The sequence below is a fragment of the Salmo salar genome, chromosome 15 (assembly GCF_965601325.2).
Source record: "Salmo salar chromosome 15, fSalSal1, whole genome shotgun sequence".
Lineage (NCBI taxonomy): Eukaryota > Metazoa > Chordata > Actinopteri > Salmoniformes > Salmonidae > Salmo > Salmo salar.
Window position 1 is genome coordinate 48,261,119 of NC_138305.1, and position 23,855 is coordinate 48,284,973.

Here is a 23,855-nt window from a genome sequence, read left to right on the forward strand (position 1 = left end):
ATATATCCCAATACACACACACACTAATATTTCTAGATTTCTGAATTCCATTATTGCACTTTTTAGATGTGTGTATATTAGTGTGTATTGCTAGATATAACTGCACTGTTGGAAGTAGGAACACAAGCATTTTGCTACATCCACAATAACATCTGCTAAATATGTGTATGCGACCAATAACATTTGATTTGAAAGACACTATTTGTGGAATAACCTAAAAGCTGTATGGCTAAAAGAGGCCATGTTGAATAAAAAAAAATATGTATTTCAAGAAAGCTTATTGGATAATTATTTTCTTTCACAACCCAGCTCCCTCAGTAGAGGTTCTTGTAGACAGATTGAATGATCAATATACAGTATTTTGCAGTGCATTATACATTTCTTTAAAATTGCAGGTTGTGAAAATATGAAATCGTTTGATTAGTTTGGCAATAAATTGACTTGAGATAGTAAGCAAGTTCTACAACTACTTTGGTGTTGTTACTGACTTATAAACAAGAACATACTGTCACAATATTCAGACCAGATAGCCTAACATAAAAAACATAGTTTTATTGATTATTATAATAGGGATTTTAGCCTAGGTATTTTGATAAACCTGGGAAAATATATCAAAAGCCACAACAGAAAGATATAGCAGTGAGGTGATTCGATTAACTTGTCTCGGGCCCCCTTGTAGACGTGTTTTACACCGGGTGAAAGTTGATTGCATTCGTTTTGTAACAAGGCTGCCTCCCGGGCGAAGCCAGGTGCCCCGCTCAAAGCCCACGACGAATTCGGCTCAAACTATGCTGCCTTGTTGACAACATGGCCGAGTGGCGCAAGATTACTGATCGATTTGAGAATGGTGCTCCTCACCGTTTTTGCCCGTTATCCCGTTATGACGTATAACGGGCCATAGACCGGTGCCCTGCTGCTTAGCATAATCGAATCCGCCCAGTGAAGCTCTTTAAGGGTAAATAATATTATGTTTTTGTAATACTCACGAGAGAAGGCTAGATGGTAGCATTGGCCAACTACAGTTCCCAGAAAACGTTCATCTCTATAAGCATGCACATTGGCTTTTTGATAATCGCAAAGGGGATGATGTCACTGGGACAATCTCTATTGATTCTCCTCGCGTCCTCTCTCCTCTCATATCTCCTCGCCTCCTTCTCAAAACCGATTGGAGGATAAGGTCAGAAGGGCGGGACCTCTTTTTTTGTTTTTAATCCAATGGTTTTTGAGTAGGAGGCGAGGAGAATGCCAATGCAATTGAGATTATCCCCAAAATACTGAGTCTACGGGTAGCGCAATATTAAACAGTATATTGTTCGCTGGGAGTACTTGTGGATATCAGAAAAATGTGCACCCACACGAGGTAAGAATGGTTTTGGTGCAGACTTTTGAGCGAGTTTCTTGAATACGCTCATGCATCCGTGCAGAACCTTCGATAGGCCCCTTAGAAATTCTATTGTGCTGTTTGTCTTGCAGAAAGAGGCAGTGACACCGGCTAGAATGATCAGAGACTACTGAATGTAGGACGCATTTCATTATGTTGATGTGTAACGTGGTTACATCCTGCGTATTATTTTTTGTTGCTGTGTTAACTTTTTCTTTGCTCTTATTTCCCCAACTTGTATACCTAGTGTTGTAGTTCGACGCTCACGAGAGCCTCTGTGATCAATTGTTTATCAACAGTTTCTATGTCGTTCGCAAAGCCTGTCAGTATGTCAGTAATTTGCAAGTGCTGTTTTCATCTCATGTATGATAAACACCCACGTAGGCTAGCCTACTCAATTGGTTCACTAGCTAGTAGATTGTAACGGGCTAATTTGATGCTCCATTAGCAGTTACAGGTTAGGTACTGTTTGGCGTAGCAGAGGAGACTGGTACATACCGGTAGTTAGTCCGGGTAGCTATTGGTTAACTATCTGCATTGACCCTTTATCGTTAACTCTGACTCATCACATACGCTGCTGCTACTGTTTAGTATCTATCCTGTTGTCTAGTCACTTGCTTTCGGAAAGTACTCAGACACCTTGACTTTTTCCGCATTTTGTTACGTTACAGCCTTATTCTAAAATTGATTTAAAATAATAATAATCCTCAGCAATTTACACACAATACCCCAATGACAAAGCAGAAAAAAACAGATACCTTACTTATGTAAGTATTTGCTATGGGACTCGAAATTGAGCTCAGCTGTATCCTGTTTCCATTGATCACCCTTGAGCTGTTTCTACAACTTGATTGGAGTCCACCTGTGGTACATTCAATTGATTGGACATTGACTTGGAAAGGCACACACCTGCCTATGTAAGGTCCCACAGTTGACAGTGCATGTCAGAGCAAAAACCAAACCATGAGATCAAAGGCATTGTCCATAGAGCTCTGAGACAGGGTTGTGTCGAGGCACAGATCTGGGGAAGGGTACCAAAACATGTCTGCAGCATTGAAGGTCCCCAAGAACAGTGGCCTCCATCATTCTTAAATTGAAGAAGTTTGGAACCGCCAAGACTTTCCCTAGAGCTGGCCGCTTGGCCAAACTGAGCAATCGGGGGAGAAGGGCCTTGGTCAGGGAGGTGACCAAGAACCGATGGTTACTCTGACAGAGTTCCTCTGTGTAGATGGTTGCCTTCTGGAAGTTTCTCCCATCTCTGCAGCATGCCACCAATCAGGCCTTCATGGTAGAGTGGCGAGACGGGAGCCACTCCTCAGTAAAAGGCACATGATAGCCGGCTTGGTGTTTGCCAAAAGGCACCTAAAGATTCTTAGACAATAAGAAACAACATTCTCTGGTCTGATGAAACCAAGATTGAACTCTTTGGCCTGAATGCCAAGCGTCAGTCTGGAGGAATGGCACCATCCCTATGGTGATGCATGGGTGGCAGCATCATGCTGTGGGGATGTTTTTCAGGGACTGGGAGACTACTCAGGATCGATGCAAAGTACAGAGATCCTTGATGAAAACCTGCTCCAGGGCTCTCAGGACCTCAGACTGGGGCAAAGGTTCGCCTTCCAACAGGACAATGACCCAAAGCACACAGACAAGACAATGCAGGAGTGGCTTCGGGACAAGTCTCTGAATGTCCTTGAGTGGCCCAGACTTGAACCCGATCGAACATCTCTGGAGAGACCTGAAAATCGCTGTGCAGCGACGCTCCCCATCCAACCGGACAGAGCTTGATTGGATCTGCAGAGAAGAATGGGAGAAACTCTCCAAATACATGTGCCAAGCTTGTCTCGTCATACCCAAGACACTCGATTCTTTAATCGCTGCCAAAGGTGCTTCAACAAAGTACTGAGTAAAGGGTCTTTATTTCTTTTAAATAAATAAGCAAGAAATTCGAGGCCAGTTTTAGCTTTGTCATTGTGGGGTATTGTGTCTAGATGAGGGGGAAAAAAACATTTTAATACGTCACAGCCTTATTCTAAAATGTGGAAAAAGTAAAGATCTGAATACTTTCTGAAGGCACTGTATGTACAGCGGGGGAAAAGTATTTGATCCCCTGCTGATTTTGTACGTTTGCCCACATACAAAGAAATGATCAGTCTATAATTTTAATGGTAGGTTTATTTGAACAGTGAGAGACAGAATAACAACAAAAGAATCCAGAAAAACGCATGTCAAAAATGTTATAAAATGATTTGTATTTTAATGAGGGAAATAAGTATTTGACCCCTCTGCAAAACATGACTTAGTACTTGGTGGCAAAACCCTTGTTGGCAATCAGAGGTCAGACGTTTCTTGTAGTTGGCCACCACGTTTGCACACATCTTAGGAGGGATTTTGTCCCATTCCTCTTTGCAGATCTTCTCCAAGTCATTAAGGTTTCGAGGCTGACGTTTGGCAACTCAAACCTTCAGCTCCCTCCACAGATTTTCTATGGGATTAAGGTCTGGAGACTGGCTAGGCCACTCCAGGACCTTGATGTGCTTCTTCTTGAGCCACTCCTTTGTTGCCTTGGCTGTGTGTTTTGGGTCATTGTCATGTTGGAATACCCATCCACAACCCATTTTCAATGTTCTGGCTGAGGGAAGGATGTTCTCACCCAAGATTTAACAGTACATGGCCCTGTCCATCGTCCCTTTGATGCGGTGAAGTTGTCCTGTCCCCTTAGCAGAAAAACACCCCCAAAGCATAATGTTTCCACCTCCATGTTTGAGTGTGGGGATGGTGTTCTTGGGGTCATAGGCAGCATTCCTCCTCCTCCAAACACGGCGAGTTGAGTTGATGCCAAAGAGCTCCATTTTGGTCTCATCTGACCACAACACTTTCACCCAGTTGTCCTCTGAATCATTCAGATGTACATTGGCAAACTTAAGACGGGCATGTATATGTATTCTTGAGCAGGGGGACCTGGCGGGCGCTGCAGGATTTCAGTCCTTCACGGCGTAGTGTGTTACCAATTGTTTTCTTGGTGACTATGGTCCCAGCTGCCTTGAGATCATTGACAAGATCCTCCCGTGTAGTTCTGGGCTGATTCCTCACCGTTCTCATGATCATTGCAGCCCCACGAGGTGAGATCTTGCATGGAGCCCCAGGCTGAGGGATATTGACAGTTCTTTTGTGTTTCTTCCATTTACGAATAATCGCACCAAATGTTGTCGCCTTCTCACCAAGCTGCTTGGCGATGGTCTTGTAGCCCATTCCAGCCTTGTGTAGGTCTACAATCTTGTCCCTGACATCCTTGGAGAGCTCTTTGGTCTTGGCCATGGTGGAGAGTTTGGAATCTGATTGCTTGCTTCTGTGGACAGGTGTCTTTTTTACAGGTAACAAACTGAGATTAGGAGCACTCCCTTTAAGAGTGTGCTCCTAATCTCAGCTCGTTACCTGTATAAAAGACACCTGGGAGCCAGAAATCTTTCTGATTGAGAGGGGGTCAAATACTTATTTTCCCTCATTTAAAATGCAAATCAATTTATAACATTTTTGACATGTGTTTTTCTGGATATTTTTGTTGTTATTCTGTCTCGCACTGTTCAAATAAACCTACCATTAAAATTATAGACTGATCCTTTCTTTATCAGTGGGCAAATGTACAAAATCAGCAAGGGATCAAATAATTTTTTTCCCCCACTGTACATATCTACCTCAATTACCTCGTACCCCTGCACATCGACTCGGTACTGGTACCCCGTGTATATAGCAAAGTTATCATTACTCATTGTATGTTTATTCCTCATGCTATTATTATTATTATTATTATTATAATATATATTTTTAAATTTCTCTCTCCATTGTTGGGAAGAGCCCGTAAGTAAGCATTTCATCATTAGTCTACACCTGTTGTTTACAAAGCATGTGACAACATTATTTTTTTGATCTGTATGAGATGGAACACGGGATATCCCGCAGATTTCTTACTAAAGCCTGCAAGTGTATTCTGGTTTGGTGGACAATTTATTAGCAGAGCTGGAGAAAATGTTAAGGCAATTTACTCATGTCCGGCGACCTACTGAAAGGTAGGTGATCGTCAGCAGCCTTGGATATCTTGGTGTTTTCTGTATACATGTATTCAGCTTATTTTTAGATGGTGTGGTGCATTAAACTGAATACGTTTTGCAAGCCATTTCAGTCTTGGTTACATAAGGGAATAGGCCCACAGCAGTTTATGAAATCATCTTGGTATCATCAGTGCAATATTTTATTAAGTGCAGTGAAGGTTAGTAGGCTATTATGGCTGCACGGTTCAAAAAACATTATCATACATTTTATATTCTGTGGTTTTCAGTGATCTTTCATACCTCTAAATGGGCATCAGTGAATGTACTATATGAGATGTAGGTCTGTGGCTTGGCATACACCCCTAAATCACCCATGCATGTCCTGTGTCTCAAGGATTGTGTGTAATGGAGTTCGCTACAGTATGCCTTGGTGTGGGTACAGTTTTCTTCTGAAATATACAAGCCATCTATACACCTCATGACCAAGTCTATGAATCACATGCTAAAAAGTAGTAGACTAGTAAATTCTATGCTTATAGAATGAGCAGTCACTCGATGACTAGACCCTGGCTACCAACGAAGGTGCAGGGCTCTTTTTAGAGTGATGATTATATAACTTTTCTCTATAGAGTCTCAAGGTTCCTCTCCTGAGCACAGCCATTGCCACCTGTCTCTTAATTTCTTCTTCTGACAGACAGCTCATTGGAGATGCTCTCAGAAAGGTCAGGCTCCTTAAAGCCCCTGATTTGACTGTTTCGGGTTTCGGGTATTTATAACCAATACCCCTTTCTCCTTATCCTGTGTGCGCCTCCGGGCCTGTCGCCATGGCAACTGGCTCGACCTTGGGAAAGTGGGGAGGGGAAAGGGAGCAATGCGGGGATGCTCTCTCCATCTTCCACAGGCTCCATTCCACTCCATTCAACTGCCTGGCCTTGAGTTGTAGAGCTGGATTAGCCGGACAATAGCAGGAAAATCCATCTGCAGTGACTGCCTCGCTTAGTACTGCTTCTGTTCAGAGACTTTGCTCTGTTTGGTTCCCTTGTAATTTATGCGAAAGGAGGAGGAACAGTACAAGAAAAAATGTTCATGCCCCTGTTTGTATAAGAGTGCAGGTTGCGATTTCTGCCACAACACTGAGGGAGAGCATCTTTGGGAGAATAAGGAAGAATGGGGGCACTTATTGACGTTCATCGTGTTGTTGCCACAGGGGATTGCTACTGAGATAGCTTTTTTTCAGTTATTTTATAGAGATTGAACTGAGATTTTGTATACTTATAAGGCAGTAGTTTTTAAAGTAGCGCTCAAGAGCCTGAAAGGGTCCCCAAAAATTGTGTACAACGACATCACGTCATTGTTCTCAAGCCCCCATATTGGGTGCACAAAGACAGTACATTTTTTTTGGGGGAATAACTGTGGTGTCCATGTTGGGCTCTCCCCGCAACCTCATTGGACAATACTCTGCCGACCTGATCCCGCCGCCCACTTTAACCTTGCAACCTTATTGTCCATAATTCCACCTGCCAATCAACATTGTCCATCAGTTCGGTTGTTGCAGGTGTATTCTAGTAGTTGCATGCATGATCTCATGAGAATAGAATGGCAAGCGAATGTGATAATGTAATTTTATACAATGGAAATGTTATACTTTTATATGTTGGTATAAAATGTTCTACTCCATGAAAGGTGTGTGTTGATTATAGCATATTCCTACGTGATGAATTATGATCGCTGGCAATCAACAGCTGCAGTGTTGCCTATTGGATAATCTCATATCATGGAATATGTGTGAAAGTTTATAAAGACAAGGTGCACACATGGGATTATTTGTTTTGGATGGATGGTTGACACAACAAAGGTAGAGTTCTATTTTCTAAAAAGTGGGTGAAAGTTTGCGGTATACATTTCTCGATCACATAAGTTATGCATGTTGTGTCACGATTCATGAACGGTATAAATGGATGGACGTGCCCCTGGCAAAAACCTTAGTCCATTGTGCAAAACTTTCCTAAATTCTATCAAAATACACCAGCGATACCATTTAGGAGATACAGGTTGTGAGCATAGTGTTTCTGATCTGGTTGACAATCATCTTCCAATGTGTTTGTCTGGCTACAATGCCATCTTTCCAGAGAAATGCATTGAAAGAGTAATGAAACTACTACCAAGGTTTAATAGATTAGAAAACATTCGAATTTATGATGCATGATTTGATCAATGTATTTTCACTGTTATCAAAATAACTAAGGGTAAGTGCATGCAGCCAGGGAAAGCTTCTTGCTTCAGAGCATGCATTCACGACATGACAGGGATGAGCGTGCAGATCTGATGCACCAAAGGATGCCAGGTTTGAATGTTTCTCCGCTGGGAGAGGACTGTAGATGATTTATTACATTATGCGTCAATGTATGCATAATGTAATAAACCATCTACAGTCCTCGCCAAGTCCAAAAAATAACGACAGAATTTGACATTAAATTCATAAATGGATATTCCCAACAATGACTGATAACACATAGCGGGGGCTACAAAGTGGACTTTCTAATGGGTGCATACTCCAGTCTATCATTGTTGGTCCTGGAGCCATTGAATACTGGACTACACTCCAGTTGAACATCAGAGTAGACACCTAAGTAATGCAGTCAGTTGTACAACTGACTAGGTATCCCCCTTTCCCTTGTTTCAGAGTATAAGAGCTTTAACCCACTTCAAGTTAGCCAGAGCAACAATGCTCTCATTTCTCAAAATATGGATGTTTGGCCCATCCACTTTCATAATGTATTGAGACTTTATGAAACAACAGTGGTTCTCTGACACCAGAGTTGAGAAACCCTGATAAATAGTGGAACATTTCTAAGTGATTTAGCAGATGATGTATGGCACTACTACATCTGACTGGTGTTCAGTACTACAGCAGTTTCAGAGGACCAACATTGTGCAGGCCCACCATACCCTATGCGATAGGACCCTGTTGGCAATAGAAACAACAATGGGCCTGTGTGGCTGTTTGAATGTCTCTTTCTCTGCACAGTGTGCTTCACTTGGGACAGACAATGGTTTCATTTAGCATCACTTATCCACTGAGTCCCTGTCTGTCACCAGGGTGCTCCCACCACACCCTGCCCTCGCTCTGTCTCGCCTTGTCCGCTTGGGACTGACGGACCATACACTGAATTGACCACACCTGACCCTAAGATGGGATAACACTTTAGGGATACTTCGTAAACAAATAATATTTAGAGAATATATTGAAACAATGGTCTTGCCTTGACCAAGGCACTTACCCTAATTTTCTCCAGGGTGCCGTACTACTATGGCTGACCCTGTAAAACAACACATTTCACTGCACCCATCTTTTTTTGCCTCGACGCAAGCATATAAGGAATTTAGCTCATCTGGTATGCTTGGGTCACTGGCAGCTCATGGCTGGGTTTCCTTTTATAATCTGTGATTGTTGGATGTGGCAGTGTTTGCAAACCCTCTCTTATTCCTGTATTGACGTTTCCACTGTTTGTTGGCTTATTAGTGTCCCACTCTTGAAAGTGGCAGCTCTAGTCTCTAGCTCAGTGTGGATGTTTCCTGTAATCCATGGCTTCTGGTTGGGATATGTACGTCATTTTGATGATGACTTCGTCAATGCACTTATTAATGAAGCCAGGGATTTATGTGGTAAACTCCTCAATGCAATCAGATGAATCCCGGAACATATTCCAGTCTGTGCTAGCAAAACAGTCCTGTAGCTTTGCATCCGCTTCATCCGACCTCTTCCGTATTGAGCGTATAACTGGTACTTCCTGTTTTGAGATTTTGCTTGTAAGCATGAATCAGGAGGATAGAGTTATGGTCAGATTTACCAAATGGAGGGCGAGCGAGAGCTTTGTATGCGAGGGAGGGAGAGCTTTGTTTACGTCTCTGTGTGTGGGGTAAATGTGATCTAGAGGTTGTGTTTTTTTGTTTTTTTTCCCCCCCCGGCTCCAGTTGCACAGGTGACATGCTGGTAAAAATAAGGTAAGAGGGATTTCAGTTCCGCTGTATGAAAATCACCGCTAGGAGCGTCACCTCTGGATGTGCATTTTCTTGTTTGCTTATGTCCCTATACAGCTCATTAAGTGTGATCTTAGTGACAGCATCAGTTTGTGGTGGTAAATAGACAGCTATGAAAAATATAGATACGCAAAAATAGTTTGTCACATGGATGTAGTTTTTGTGACCCCCAAGATGGAGACGGGCTAGAATTTTTGCTAAAACTTGCCTATTTGGTTAGTGAACGGTCTTGACCTCTGTCAATCGGCACCACACCCATGTTAATACTGTACATGGTATATGGGCCTGTTACTTTTGTATTCAGAACGTGGAGGAAAAGTAGAGTAGTTCTTGTCTTGTTCTTCCATTTTGTTTCCCTCCGATCACGTTCTGTTCTTTGCAGCTAAAATAGGATTATGCACCAAGCCGGGTGACTGTAATTACCTCTGATTTCTGCCCCGCCTCACCCTCCCCCTCTGCTATTTTCTCCTCCATCTCCCTCATTTTTCTCTTCAATTGCACTGTTTGTTTGCATTCATGTGGAAGTATCATTATTACAAGCTCTGCATGAGAGCTTAGCTTGACTGAACTGTTTTATCTGGACTCTCCCAGCAATTTAGGCCTAGATTATATTTGCGTCTTTTTCTTTTGCCATTGTTTGATGCTATAGACGAATATTTCTTGAATTACTGATATAATTTTAGCCCTATTAAATGTTGCTATGAAAAGATTACCAAAAAAACTATTGTCTTTTAGAAATGCTGGTATTTGATTTTTCTAGGCCGCATGATTTTCCGTCTTTTCTGCAAATTGGTAGTGCGGTTATGAATTGCCTAAACTTAAATGTGAACATGCATGACTTATTTGCCTGGCTTCCCAAACCCCTTCAGCTGGCCAAACTCTACGCCACGCCCAGGGACATAAGTTTCTTCTCTGCAATGAGTCTTGATCTGAGTACCTCCCCGATGATTTCTAGAATGGAAATCCATTCTAGACCTTCTGATTGGTCCCAGAAACCAATGGGTTGGGCCAGAGCAGAACAAACTTGGGAAAAGCGGTGTTTTGAAAATGTGTCATTGGTTAGAGATGATCCAATCTCTGACTTTGTTTTGTACAACACCCCTCGTTTGACGTCCCCACAAACAACTTCAATGATGGCCGTCTCCGACTGAAGTATGTAGCGAACGATAGAGCAGTGGAAGAATTCGGTTTGAGTCGTCAGGCAAATGAGATATACATTGCCTTGTAAAAGTATTAATCTCCCTTTGCATTTTTCCTATTTTGTTGCATTACAACCTCATTTTAAATGGATTATTATTTGGATTTCCTGTGATGGACATACACAAAATAGTCCAAATTGGTGAAGTGAAATTAAAAAAATTACTTGTTTAAATTTTTTTTTTTTTTTTAAGTGGTGGATAATATGTATTCGCTCCTAAATAAGATCTGGTGCAACTAATTACCTTCAGAAGTCACACAATTAGTTAAATAAAGTCGACCTGTGTGCAGTCTGTCACATGATCTGCCACATGATCTCAGTACATATACACCTGTTCTGAAAGGCCCCAGAGTCTGCAACACCACTAAGCAAGGGGCATCACCAAGCAAGTGGCTCTCCAAACAGGTCAGGGACAAAGTTGTGGAGAAGTCCAGATCAGGGTTGAGTTATAAAAAAAGATCTGAAACTTTGAACATCCCACTGAGCCCCGTGTGGCTCAGTTGGTAGAGCATGGTGTTTGCAACGCCAGGGTTGTGGGTTCGATTCCCACGGGGGACCAGTACAGAAAAAAATGTATGAAATGTATGCATTCACTACTGTAAGTTGCTCTGGATAAGAGCGTCTGCTAAATGACTTAAATGTAAATCTAGAGGTCGACCGATTTAATCGAAATGGCTGATTTTTAATTAGGGACGATTTCAAGTTTTCATAACAACCGGTAATCGGCATTTTTGGACACCGATCATGGCCGATTTTATTGCACTCCACGAGGCGACTGCGTGGCAGGCTGACTACCTGTTATGCAAGTGCAGCAAGGAGCCAAGGTAAGGTGCTAGCTAGCATTAAACATATTTTATAAAAAACAATCTTAACATAATCGATAGTTAACCTCTTACATCTAGACGTTCCGCTAGCGGAACACCTGCTCCAATATCCAATGATAGGTGTGGCGCGAATTACAAATTCCTCAAAAATACAAAAACTTCAATTTTTCAAACATATGACTATTTCACAGCATTTTAAAGACAAGACTCTCCTTTATCTAACCACACTGTCCGATTTCAAAAAGGCTTTACAGCGAAAGCAAAACATTAGATTATGTCAGGAGAGTATCCAGCCAGAAATAATCAGACACCCATTTTTCAAGCTAGCATATAATGTCACAAAAACCAAAACCACAGCTAAATGCAGCACTAACCTTAGATGATCTTCATCAGATGACACTCCTAGGACATTATGTTATACAATACATGCATGTTTTGTTAAATCAAGTTCATATTTAAATCAAAAACCAGCTTTTTACATTAGCATGTGACGTTCAGAACTAGCATTCCCACCGAACACTTCCGGTGAATTTACTAAATTACTCACGATAAACGTTCACAAAAACATAATTATTTTAAGAATTATATATACAGAACTCCTTTATGCAATCGCGGTGTCCGATTTTTAAAATAGCTTTTCGGTGAAAGCACATTTTGCAATATTCTGAGTAGATAGCCCGGCCATCACAGGCTAGCTATTTTGACACCCACCAAGTTTGGTACTCACCAAACTCAGATTTACTATAAGAAAAATTGGATTACCTTTGCTGTTCTTCGTCAGAATGCACTCCCAGGACTTCTACTTCAACAACAAATGTTGGTTTGGTTCCAAATAATCCATATTTATATCCAAATAGCGGCGTTTTGTTCGTGCGTTCAAGACACTATCCGAAGGGTGACGCGCGAGCGCATATCGTGACAAAAAATGTCAAAATATTCCATTACCGTACTTCGAAGCATGTCAAACGCTGTTTAAAATCAATTATTTATGCGATTTTTCTCGTAAAATAGCGATAATATTCTGACCGGGAGACGTCGTTTTTGTTCAAAGACTGAAAATGTAAAATGGACTCTTCACGTACACGCGCGCACCCGTCTCATTATTCTCAGATCGACCACTATCCAAATGCGCTACTGTTTTTCAGCCAGTGACTGCAGAGTCATCATTCAACGTGCTGGCGCCTTCTGAGAGCCTATGGGAGCCTTAGAAAGTGTCACGTTACAGCAGAGATCCTCTGTTTTCAATAAAGAGGCTAAAGAAGGCCAAGAAATGGTTAGAGAGGGCACTTCCTGTTTGGAATGTTCTCAGGTTTTGGCCTGCCATATGAGTTCTGTTATACTCACAGACACCATTCAAACAGTTTTAGAAACTTTAGGGTGTTTTCTATCCAAATCAAACAATTATATGCATATTCTAGTTTCTGGGCAGGAGTAATAAACAGATTAAATCGGGTACGTTTTTTATCCGGCCGTGAAAATACTGCCCCCTATCCATAACAGGATAACATGAGATTATGTTAGGACAGCGCCGAGACAAGAAAAACCACACAGCCATTTTCCAAGCAAGGAGAGGCGTCACAAAACCCAGAAATACAGCTAAAATGAATCGCTAACCTTTGATCTTCATCAGATGGCACTCATAGGACTTCATGTTACACAATACATGTATGTTTAAGTTCATATTTATATCCAAAAACCCCATTTTACATTGGCGTGTAATGTTCAGAAATGTTTTGCCTCCCAAAACTTCCGGTGAATGAGCACATCAATTTACAGAAATACTCATCATAAACGTTGATAAAATATTAAACTGTTATTCAAAGAATTATAGATACACTTCTCCTTAATGCAACCGCTGTGTCAGATTTAAAAAAAACTTTACAGCGAAAGCACACTTTGCAATAATCTGAGTACGGCGCTCAGACGACGACAACAACAAGCAATACAGATACCCGCCATTTTGGAGTCAACTAAAATCAGAAATGGCATTATACATTTTCACTTACCTTTGATGATCTTCATCAGAATGCACTCCCAGGAATCCCAGTTCCACAATAAATGTTTGTTTTGTTCGATAAAGTCCATCATTTATGTCCAAATACCTCCTTTTTGTTCGAGCGTTTAGTCCACTACTCCAAATGCAGGAAGCGAGCGCGAAAAGTCATAAAAAGTTAGATTTACGTTGGTAGAAACATGTCAAATGATGTATAGAATCAATCTTTAGGATGTTTTTATCATAAATCTTCCATAATATTCCAACCGGACGATTCCTTTGTCTTCAAAAAAGAAAAGGAACACAGCTAACTCTCACGTGAGGGCGCGCCACTGAACTCATGTCATTTTCTCAGTCGTCTACTTCCAGGAGTTCTTATTCGCTCCCCTTTCACAATAGAAGCCTGAAACGACTTCTAAAGACTGTTGACATCTAGTGGAAGCCTTAGGAAGTGCAATCTGACCCCACAGACACTGGATATTCGATACGCTTTCACTTGAAAACTACAAACCTCAGAATTCCCACTTCCTGGTTGGCTTTTTCTCAGGTTTTCACCTGCCATATGAGTCCTGTTATACTCACAGACATTTATTTTAACAGTTTTGGAAACGTCAGCGTGTTTTCTATCCAAATCTACTAATTATATGCATATGCATAGCTTCTGGGCCTGAGTAACAGGCAGTTTACTCTGGGGACGCTTTTCATCCCAACTTTCCAAAGAGTTAAATTATGGGCGTTGTCGTGCTCAAACTCCTGGTTATGGGGGACCTTGTATGTGTCCAAAAGAGCTCTTCTCAAGTCTTTGCTGCTGCTTGGTGTTAATTAGCACCCTAGGGACCCAACCCACTGTTTTGTGCATTAGCTTGCAATTTCAATAACCTTGTGGAGGATGTGGACACTCCAAGTTCAAATGGGGCTTTTCCTACCTTCCATGGAGGCAGAAATTCTTCAATGTCCCCCTTCTTTCAACCTGAGCCTCACCAGATGTGAGGCTTTCTCTGAGGCTTTCTCGCTTGACGCGATCAAATAAATGCCTGACTGGTTCGGAATGTGAGTTATTGGCGTTGCTGGTGCAGTTCGGAATTTGAAACTCCTGAAAATGGGTATAGGCCGGGGTACTTTGGAATGCCTTCCATAAATTTGCTCAGAATTCTGCATCTCCTGGTGTGGTAAATAATTGCAGTCTCTCCATCGAACCTGTCTAAAAAGAAACTTATTGAATATCATTAACATATTATGGCAATTCCACAGTAACTGAATTGCGTCAAATCAGATTTTTCACTTAAATGTATACCAAACAAACTTTGAAATCAATGTTTTTTTTTATCAAACCATACAACTATATGCACAAGTACTACTTTGAACAATTTACAGTGAACATTTAAAAAAAAACTAAAAAAATAAACATTTACTGGAAGAACTGTACAGATGTAAAGTTTGGTAACAGAATTTCAGTAAAATCTCCCTGTTTTTTAATATGACCACATTTTCCCTATATATCTGCCCCAAATTAAGATTCAAAGATGGCTGCAGAAAGAATGGGGTGACACCTTGACTTATAAAAAAATATATGTTATTGAACTACATTAAATGAAGTGGATTTATAAGCCTTAACAGTATTGCAGTAATGGGATTTTATAATTTGCATAATCTCTACTTCACAGAAATGAATTATTATGGATATTAATGTCATTCTCTTTATGGTGACGTATCCTAAATAGGTACACAAAGGCATACCTATGCAATATCCTCCTTTTGTATATTTGGGTATTCTATAACTAATTGTTAGGTCTACCTTGTTACTTCTGTGCAATTTTATTACCCTTATGAGGGAGAGAAATTTGAAAATATGTTAAACTTACACAAGGCAAATAATTTATCCAAAATGAAATGTGTTTATTTGTTGGCAGGGGTCTATACTTTCCATTTCTAATACTTTTTCTGCTAGATGTTTTCTAAGACCCCTTTTCCATCTGTTTGATCAGAAATCAAAGCCTTTGCTTATTCCTAATATTTATGATGCCATCATTTATACAAAATATAGACTCTTAGCTAATATTTGACACCAGATTTGACATGTTTCTATGAACTTGGTGCTCAAGGGTCCTTTTACATGGAAATGACAGTTAGTCTTGGAAGACTAGCCCTTGGTGGGCTCAGAGATCCTAACAAACAAACAAACATTTAGAATTTTGGACAGCGAATGTAAGCCAATTCAACCAATTCGAACCCCAAAATACTTCACCAATCTGTGTGGATAGAGCAGGCAAAATAGTTGTTTATATGCGTGATGGACAAACAAGTGTAGCCTATGGCGAAAGATGTGACTGAAATTTTAAGGGTGGGGAGAGAGCGAGAGGGTTGATGAGCAGGCTTGACATGCTCACATCTTATGACATGAATTAGGTCCACAGAATTCTACCTAGGATGAGTGGCTTCTATGAAAGAACTTTGAATGTCCTTTGCGCTAGCAAGCTAACAAGCTTGTGTGTGCAGAGCGACACCAGAATTAACACATCTTACTTTTTTTTTTGTAGTTTATGCTTCAGAGGTAGCCTAAACACGCACACACATCTGCAAAGATTTTCAGCTTGCAGGCAGACGCTGGAATACATTTCTGAGTGACAGTGAGGGCTTTGCATAGGCACTTTGTTGCGTTTTTTTGTGGGACTAGAAAAAAATGCCTTGAACGTAAAATAAAGTTTAAGCAGTTTCCATGCTTTTAATATAACGGTTCTGTTATCGAACAGTATGGATCACTTTCGTTCCTGGCTCTGTTCCTTGATTAAAAATATTTTAGGTTCTGTTTCCTGAATCACTTCCAACCCTTGATAGAATTAGTGTTATTTTTGGTACTTCTGTCAAATGTGTCACACGGATCAAGCCTGTCCATCAGCGCAGCCGACCCCTTATCAAAGTGCACACTTACTCATTGCTAGCCTGTACTGGGAGTCTGAGCTGCATCATGATGGCTCCCCACTCAGTTTAGGTATGTTGAAACTGTTAAGTACTGTTTGCAAAACAGTGTCCGTGAAGACTACAACACTTTACAATGGAAGATAGTGATCAGCGACAAGTGCTTTTTGAGTTTGGTTCATTTATAAAAAATTATAATCACGGTTTTTGGTTTTGATTGTATTTTTTTTTAACATATTAAATGCATTATGAAATATTTTAGAGCTTTTTAATGGAAATTCCAAAGCCAAAAATAGTGAACATTCAATTGCCAAAACAGAAAATATTCCATTGTCTCTGTCAGGTCCACATTGGGTAGACATCAATAGAAAAATTGGAAATGACTCAGAAATAATACAATTTATATTACTTACTCATTTTTATTAGATTACTTTATCATCTGATCTCTGCTCAGGCAGAGGCAGCCAAACAGCCAGACAATGTTCTCTGTTCTCCCCATACTGTAGGCTATTGTCTTTAGTCATCCTACTTAGCTAGGCTAGCCTGGCTAAGCATGCTGCAGAGCTGTCTGACGATCATTTTACTAGTTCTTAAAAGTAGATAAGGCATACTTTCACAAACTGTCTCCCTCTCATAGTTGTCTACATTCCTCTCTCATGTGGTCTGTGTGTGTCTAACATAGCAGGCGTAAAAGTAGATCCATCTCAGACAGCCGGAAAAAACAGGCAAAATGGATTTTGGTCATTGTAGTTCATTACCATGTTCTTACGCTTAATTAAAACTCACTTCAGCCCAGCATCCCACGTAGTTCTTCACAGGATTTATCTCATGAAGGATTTGATTTCTCTCTATAGAAACAGCGCATTGGGCTCACAAAATGGACTGACATCAGTCAATTAGTAGTTAATAACACCACAAAAAAACGTTATGTCGGTTAATTGCTCAGCACTAATGGAAGAAGACACTGGTAGCTTCCAGCTTTGTAGGTTAACTTTCCTTGCTAGCTGACAGCTAAAGCTAACATCACTTCACTACCCTAGTACTTTGTTTCTGATTGAATATGCAAACCATAATGCAAAATATGCTGATTTCGAAGCTGAACACCACCAAAATGAACTTATTCGGTCTCTTTCATGTCTCTCCCAAAGATTATCTGTTGCCTCAGCAAACTGACTGCCTCATGAATGATGTCATTACTGGTTAAAGAGAGAGCGCATATTTTTATAAAATAAGCTACTTCTATGCAGTTGTTGATCAGTATCATAAAATAAGTCTCAAATGGAACGGGAAATATATTTTTGGGTTATCTGTAGCTCCATGAAATCAGCCAAAACAAGCTTTAACCCAATGGATGCACTCCTATTGAATATGTGTTCACCTGTATTGTGTTCACCTGTATTGTGGATAGGCCTAGGCTACATCTTGATTTACCATTTATCAATAGATTTACCATTCAAATAAATCATTACAATTATGTAGTTTGCTACTCGAAACTCAAAAGATGCCAGAGCAGTAGCTGAGTTTCTATTTGGACCAAGTGCCATTTGGTGATTTTTGGCTAAAATGCCTGGTATCAAAGTCACAATTCTGGAATCCTGACAACACTAGTAGATAGCCTTGCGGCGACACCCCAATTGTAAAGAAACTCAGGTAGCATTACTCTCCTTACACACAGAATGGTGAGAGCACATGTCCCAAAAGAAATGCGTCGCATGGTCGTTTTTAGGTATTTTGGAAGCCATTCAGCCCTGTTGTGTTGAAATGTGAGTTAGTTGTTTATTATTATTTATTTTTTTACAAGGTTTTAGGATCTCATTGAAAGCAGTGAGGGGTAGGGCTGGGCGATATGGCCTCATAACTAGATTTTTCAACTCGATTTCACTATATATATATATATATATATATATGTATATGTATGTGTGTGTGTATGTATGTATGTATAATGTGTGTATGTATGTATGTTCTCTAAATAAGCTTTGTTGCACAATTTTAAAGGTCAAAACTCTGCATGTGAAATTATACCTAGGCTAAATAGAAGCCTTCCACAACCATAAGATCCACTAATAATTTAAATTATATTATCAGTATAGTTTAATCTGCTTTTTGTAATAATCACTGATCTGGCTTTCAAGTCGGTCTATAACATTATTTTTATAAAAATTGTTGTCATTTATTTATTTTTTACACCCCTTTTTCTCCCCAATTTCATGGTATCCAATTGGTAGTTAGTCTTGTCTCAACGCTGCAACCCCCGTACGGACTCGGGAGAGGCGAAGATCGAGAGCCGTGCGTCCTCCGAAACACGACTCAAACACGACGCTGCTTCTTGACACAATGCCTGCTTAACCCAGAAGCCAGCCACACCAATTCAACGTGCATGTAAACAAGTACATCCCTGCCGGCCAAACCCTCCCCTAACCCGAACGACGCTTGGCCAATTGTGCGCCGCCCCATGGGTCTCCCGGTCGCGGCCGACTGCGACAGAGCCTGGACTCGAACCAGGATCTCTAGTGGCGCAGCTAGCACTGTGATGCTATGCCTTAGACCAGTGCGCCACTCGGAGTGGTCGACCGATTAATCGGAATGGCCGATTTGTATTTTTTTAAATATTTTTTGTTGTATTTTTTTTATTTTTAATGTTTTTATTTTTTAATTTAAATTTTTTTTTGTATTTTTTTTTTTTTTAATTAGGGCCGATTTCAAATTTTCATAGCAATCGGTATGTTTGGCCGATTTTAGTTTTGTTTGTATTTTTATTATTTTTTTTTATATATATATATATATATATATATATATATATATATATATATATATATATATATATATATATATATATATATATATATATATATATATATATATATTTATTTTTTTTATACTTTAACTTTTTTTGCTTTTTTAAAATTATAAATAAAAAATATATTTTTTGTTTTTATAAATAGAAAAAATAGAAAAATGTACACCTTTATTTAACTAGGCAAGTCAGATTAAGAACACGTTCTATTTTCAATGACGGCCTAGGAACGGGGGTTAACTGCCTTGTTTAGGGGGGAGTCGTTTTTGCAACCGTCCGGTTGCAAGTCCAATGCTCTAACCACCTGCCTTACATTGCTCTCCACGAGGAGCCTGCATGGCAGGCTGACTATCTGTTACGCGAGGGCAGCAAGAAGCCAAGGTAAGTTGCTAGCTAGCATTAAACTTATAAACTATCAATCGTAACATAATCAGTAGTTAACTACACATGGTTGATGATATTACTAGTTTATCTAACATGTCCTGCATTGCATATAATCGATGCGGTGCCTGTTAATTTCTCATCGAATCACAGCCTACTTCCACAAACGGGTGATGATTTAACAAGCGCATTTGCGAAAAAGCACTGTCGTTGCACCAATGTACCTAACCATAAACATCAATGCCTTTCTTTAAAATCAATACACAAGTATACATTTTTAAACCTGCATATTTAGTTACTTTTGCCTGATAACATGAGATTGTGTCACTGCTCTTGCGTTCATTGCCTGGCTCGTTGCGAACTAATTTGCCAGAATTTTACGTAATTATGACATACCATTGAAGGTTGTGCAATGTAACAGGAATATTTAGAGTTAGGGATGCCACCCGTTAGATAAAATACGGACCGGTTCCGTATTTCAATGAAAGAAAAAAATGTTTTGTTTTGGAGATGATAGTTTCCAGATTCGACCATATTAATGACCTAAGGCTCGTATTTCTGTGTGTTATGTTATAATTAAGTCTATGATTTGATAGAGCAGTCTGACTGAGCGGTGGTAGGCACCAGCAGGCTCGTAAGCATTCATTCAAACAGCACTTTTGTGAGTTTTGCCAGCAGCTTTCGCAATGCATTGCGCTGTTTAGGACTTCAAGCCTGTCAACTCTCAAGATTAGGCTGGTGTAACCGATGTGAAATGGATAGCTAGTTAGCGGGTGCGCGCTAATAGCGTTTCAAACGTCACTCGCTCTGAGACTTGGAGTAGTTGTTCCCCTTGCTCTGCACGGGTAACGCTGCTTCCAGGGTGGCTGTTGTCGATGTGTTCCTGGTTCGAGCCCAGGTAGGAGCGAGGAGAGGGACGGAAGCTATACTGTTACACTAGCAATACTAAAGTGCCTATAAGAACATCCAATAGTCAAAGGTATATGAAATACAAATCGTATAGAGAGAAATAGTCTTATAATAACTACAACCTAAAACTTCTTACCTGGGAATATTGAAGACTCATGTTAAAAGGAACCACCAGCTTTCATATGTTCCCATGTTCTGAGCAAGGCACTTAAACGTTAGCTTTCTTACATGGCACATATTGCACTTTTACTTTCTTCTCCAACACTTTGTTTTTGCATTATTTAAACCAAATTGAACATGTTTTGTTATTTATTTGAGGCTAAATTGATTTTATTGATGTATTATATTAAGTTAAAATAAGTGTTCATTCAGTATTGTTGTAATTGTCATTATTACACATAAAGAAAAAAAAATCGGCCGATAAATCGGTATCGGCTTTTTTGGTCCGCAAATAATCGGTATCGGCGGTGAAAAATCATAATCGGTCGACCTCTAATAAGCTCAAGCCCACATGCTAGTGAGTAGCGGGCTAATCTTTATATTTAAAGTCTGTTCATTTTAGATATGTACTTGCTAACAAGGTAGAACAGTTTTAACTGTTATGAATACACCCTCCTGTCAGTCTCCAACTGTTTGAACAACAGCCTGTTCACTTTGTTAAGATTATTGAAATCAAGTTGCCTACCTGATGACAAGATGCTTATTTCTCAGAATGAGAACGATTCATCCATAAATAGCACACTTCTCCAGCGTGCCAGTGGCCATCGAATGTGAGCATTTGCCCACTGAAGTCAGTTACGATGGCATAATTTTTCAGTTGTGTAAACCCTTAGTTTCATCAGCTGTCAGGGTGGCTGTTTTCAAATGATCCCGCAGGTGAAAAAGCCGGACGTTGAGGTCCTGGGCTTGCGTGGTTACACGTGGTTGTGAGGTCAGTTGGACATATTGCCAAATTCTCTGAAACGACATTGGAGACAACTTGTGGTAGAGAAATGAACATTCAATTCTCTGACAACAGCTCTGGTGGACATTTCTGCAGTCAGCTTGCCAATTGCACGCTCCCTGAATACTTGAGACATCTGTAGCATTGTGTTGTGTGACCAAACTGCACATTTTATAGTGGCCTTTTACTGCCCCCAGCATAAGGTGCACCTGTGTAATGATCATGCTGTTTAATCAGCTTCTTGATATGCCACACCTATCAGGTGGATGGATTATCTTGGCAAAGGAGAAATGCTCATTAACAGGGAAGTAAACAGATTTGTCCACAAAATCTGAAATATGTTTTTGTGCATATGGAACATTTCTATGATCTTTGATTTCAGCTCATGGAACATGGGACCAACACTTTACATGTTGCATTTACAGTTGAAGTCGGAAGTTTACATACACCTTAGCCAACTACATTTAAACTCAGATTTTCACAATTCCTGACATTTAATCCTATTAAAAATGCCCTGTCTTAGGTCAGTTAGGATCACCACTTTATTTTAAGAAAGTGAAATGTCAGAATAATAATAGAGAGAATGATTTAGTTCAGCTTTTATTTCTTTCATCACATTCCCAGTGGGTCAGAAGTTTACATGCGCTCAATTAGTATTTGGTTGCATTCGGGTAGCCTTCCACAAGCTTCCCACAATAAGTTGTGTGAATTTTGGCCCATTCATCCTGACATAGCTGGTGTAACTGAGTCAGGTTTGTAGGCCTCCTTGCTCGCACACACTTTTTCAGTTCTGCCCACACATTTTCTATAGGAATGAGGTCAGGGCTTTGTGATGGCCACTCCAATACCTTGACTTTGTTGTCCTTAAGCCATTTTGCCACAACTTTGGAAGTATGCTTGGGGTCATTGTTCATTTGGAAGACCCATTTGCGACCAAGCTTTAACTTCATGACTGATGTCTTGAGATGTTGCTTCAATATATCCACATAATTTTCCTTCCTCATGACGCCATCTATTTTCTTAAGTGCACCAGTCCCTCAAGCAGCAAAGCACCCCCACAACATTATGCTGCCATCCCTGTGCTTCACAGTCGGGATGGTGTTCTTCGGCATGCAAGCCTCCCCCTTTTTCCTCCAAACATAAAGATGGTCATTATGGCCAAACATTTCAATTTTTTTTCATCAGACCAGAGGACATTTCTCCAAATAGTACGATCTCTGCAGTTACAAACCATAGTCTGGCTTTTCTATGGCAGTTTTGGAGCAGTTGCTTCCTGAGCAGCCTTTCAGGTTATGTTGATATAGGACTCGTTTTACTGTGGATATAGATAGTTTTGTACCTGTTTCCTCCAGCATCTTCACAAGGTCCTTTGCTGTTGTTCTGGGATTGATTTTCACTTTTCGCACCAAAGTACGTTCATCAGTACGGGGAAGAAAAAAAAAATGTATGCAATGTAAGTTGCTCTGGATAAGAGCGTCTGCTAAATGACTAAAATGTAAATGTAAATCTGTAGGAGACAACGCGTCTCCTTCCTGAGCGGTATGACGGCTGCATGGGCCCATGGTGTTTATACTTGCACACTATTGTTTGTACAGATGAACGCGGTACCTTAAGGCATTTGGAAATTGCTCCCAAGGATGAACCAGACTTTTGGAGGTCTACAATTGTTTTTCTGAGGTCTTGGCTGATTTCTTTAGATTTTCTTATGATGTCAAGCAAAGAGGCACTGATTATGAATGTAGGCCTTGAAATACATCCACAGGTACACCTCCTCCAATTGACTCAAATTATGTCAATTAGCTTATCAGAAGCTTCTAAAGCCATGACATAATTTTCTGGAATTTTCCAAGATGTTTAAAGGCACACTCAACTTAGTGCATGTAAACTTCTGACCCACTGGAATTGTGATACAGTGGATTATAAGTGAAATAATGTGTCTGTAAACAATTGTTGGAAAAATTACTTGTATCATGCACAAAGTAGATGTCCTAACCAACTTGCCAAAACTATAGTTTGTTAACAAGAAATTTGTGGAGTGGTTGAAAAACGAGTTTTAATGACTCATTACATACACTTACATTGTGTATGTAAACTTCTGACTTCAAGTGTATATTTTTGTTCCGTGTACATTTTGAATGTAAATTCTTAATGCGTAGGATGTGTGGTTTCCTCCTGGAAGCCATGACTTGTTAGGTTTTCTCAGTCAGAATGTACGTGCCTGTTAGATTCCTTTATCATTAGATTTTCCCATCGGAAGACCATCCCCTCTATCAACAGCAAGAGATGCCTCATGTTTTGCCACCATGCTTTTTTCTACTTTGCTTCCACACCCGTTTGTTCAACTTTCTTTTGTTACCTGTGACAAGGCATTGTCTTGTTCGTCATTGTTTGCGAGAGCAACATCTGACACAGGGAACTACGTGTGC

General features: G+C 40.2%; 1 protein-coding gene across 3 annotated transcripts in view; it reads left to right on the forward strand.

The window, feature by feature from the left end:
* The first annotated feature begins 1,203 nt into the window (after window positions 1-1,203).
* LOC106571498 (disheveled-associated activator of morphogenesis 1) overlaps window positions 1,204-23,855 on the forward strand; it is a 140,149-nt gene continuing 117,497 nt past the window's right edge. For 2 of the 3 annotated variants that reach the window (XM_045695770.2, XM_045695771.2), the window contains exon 1: window positions 1,204-1,360. The gene's annotated coding sequence lies outside the window, so the exon portion shown is untranslated. The remainder of the gene's footprint in view (window positions 1,361-23,855) is intronic. The other variant, XM_082961852.1, reaches the window with a different exon arrangement.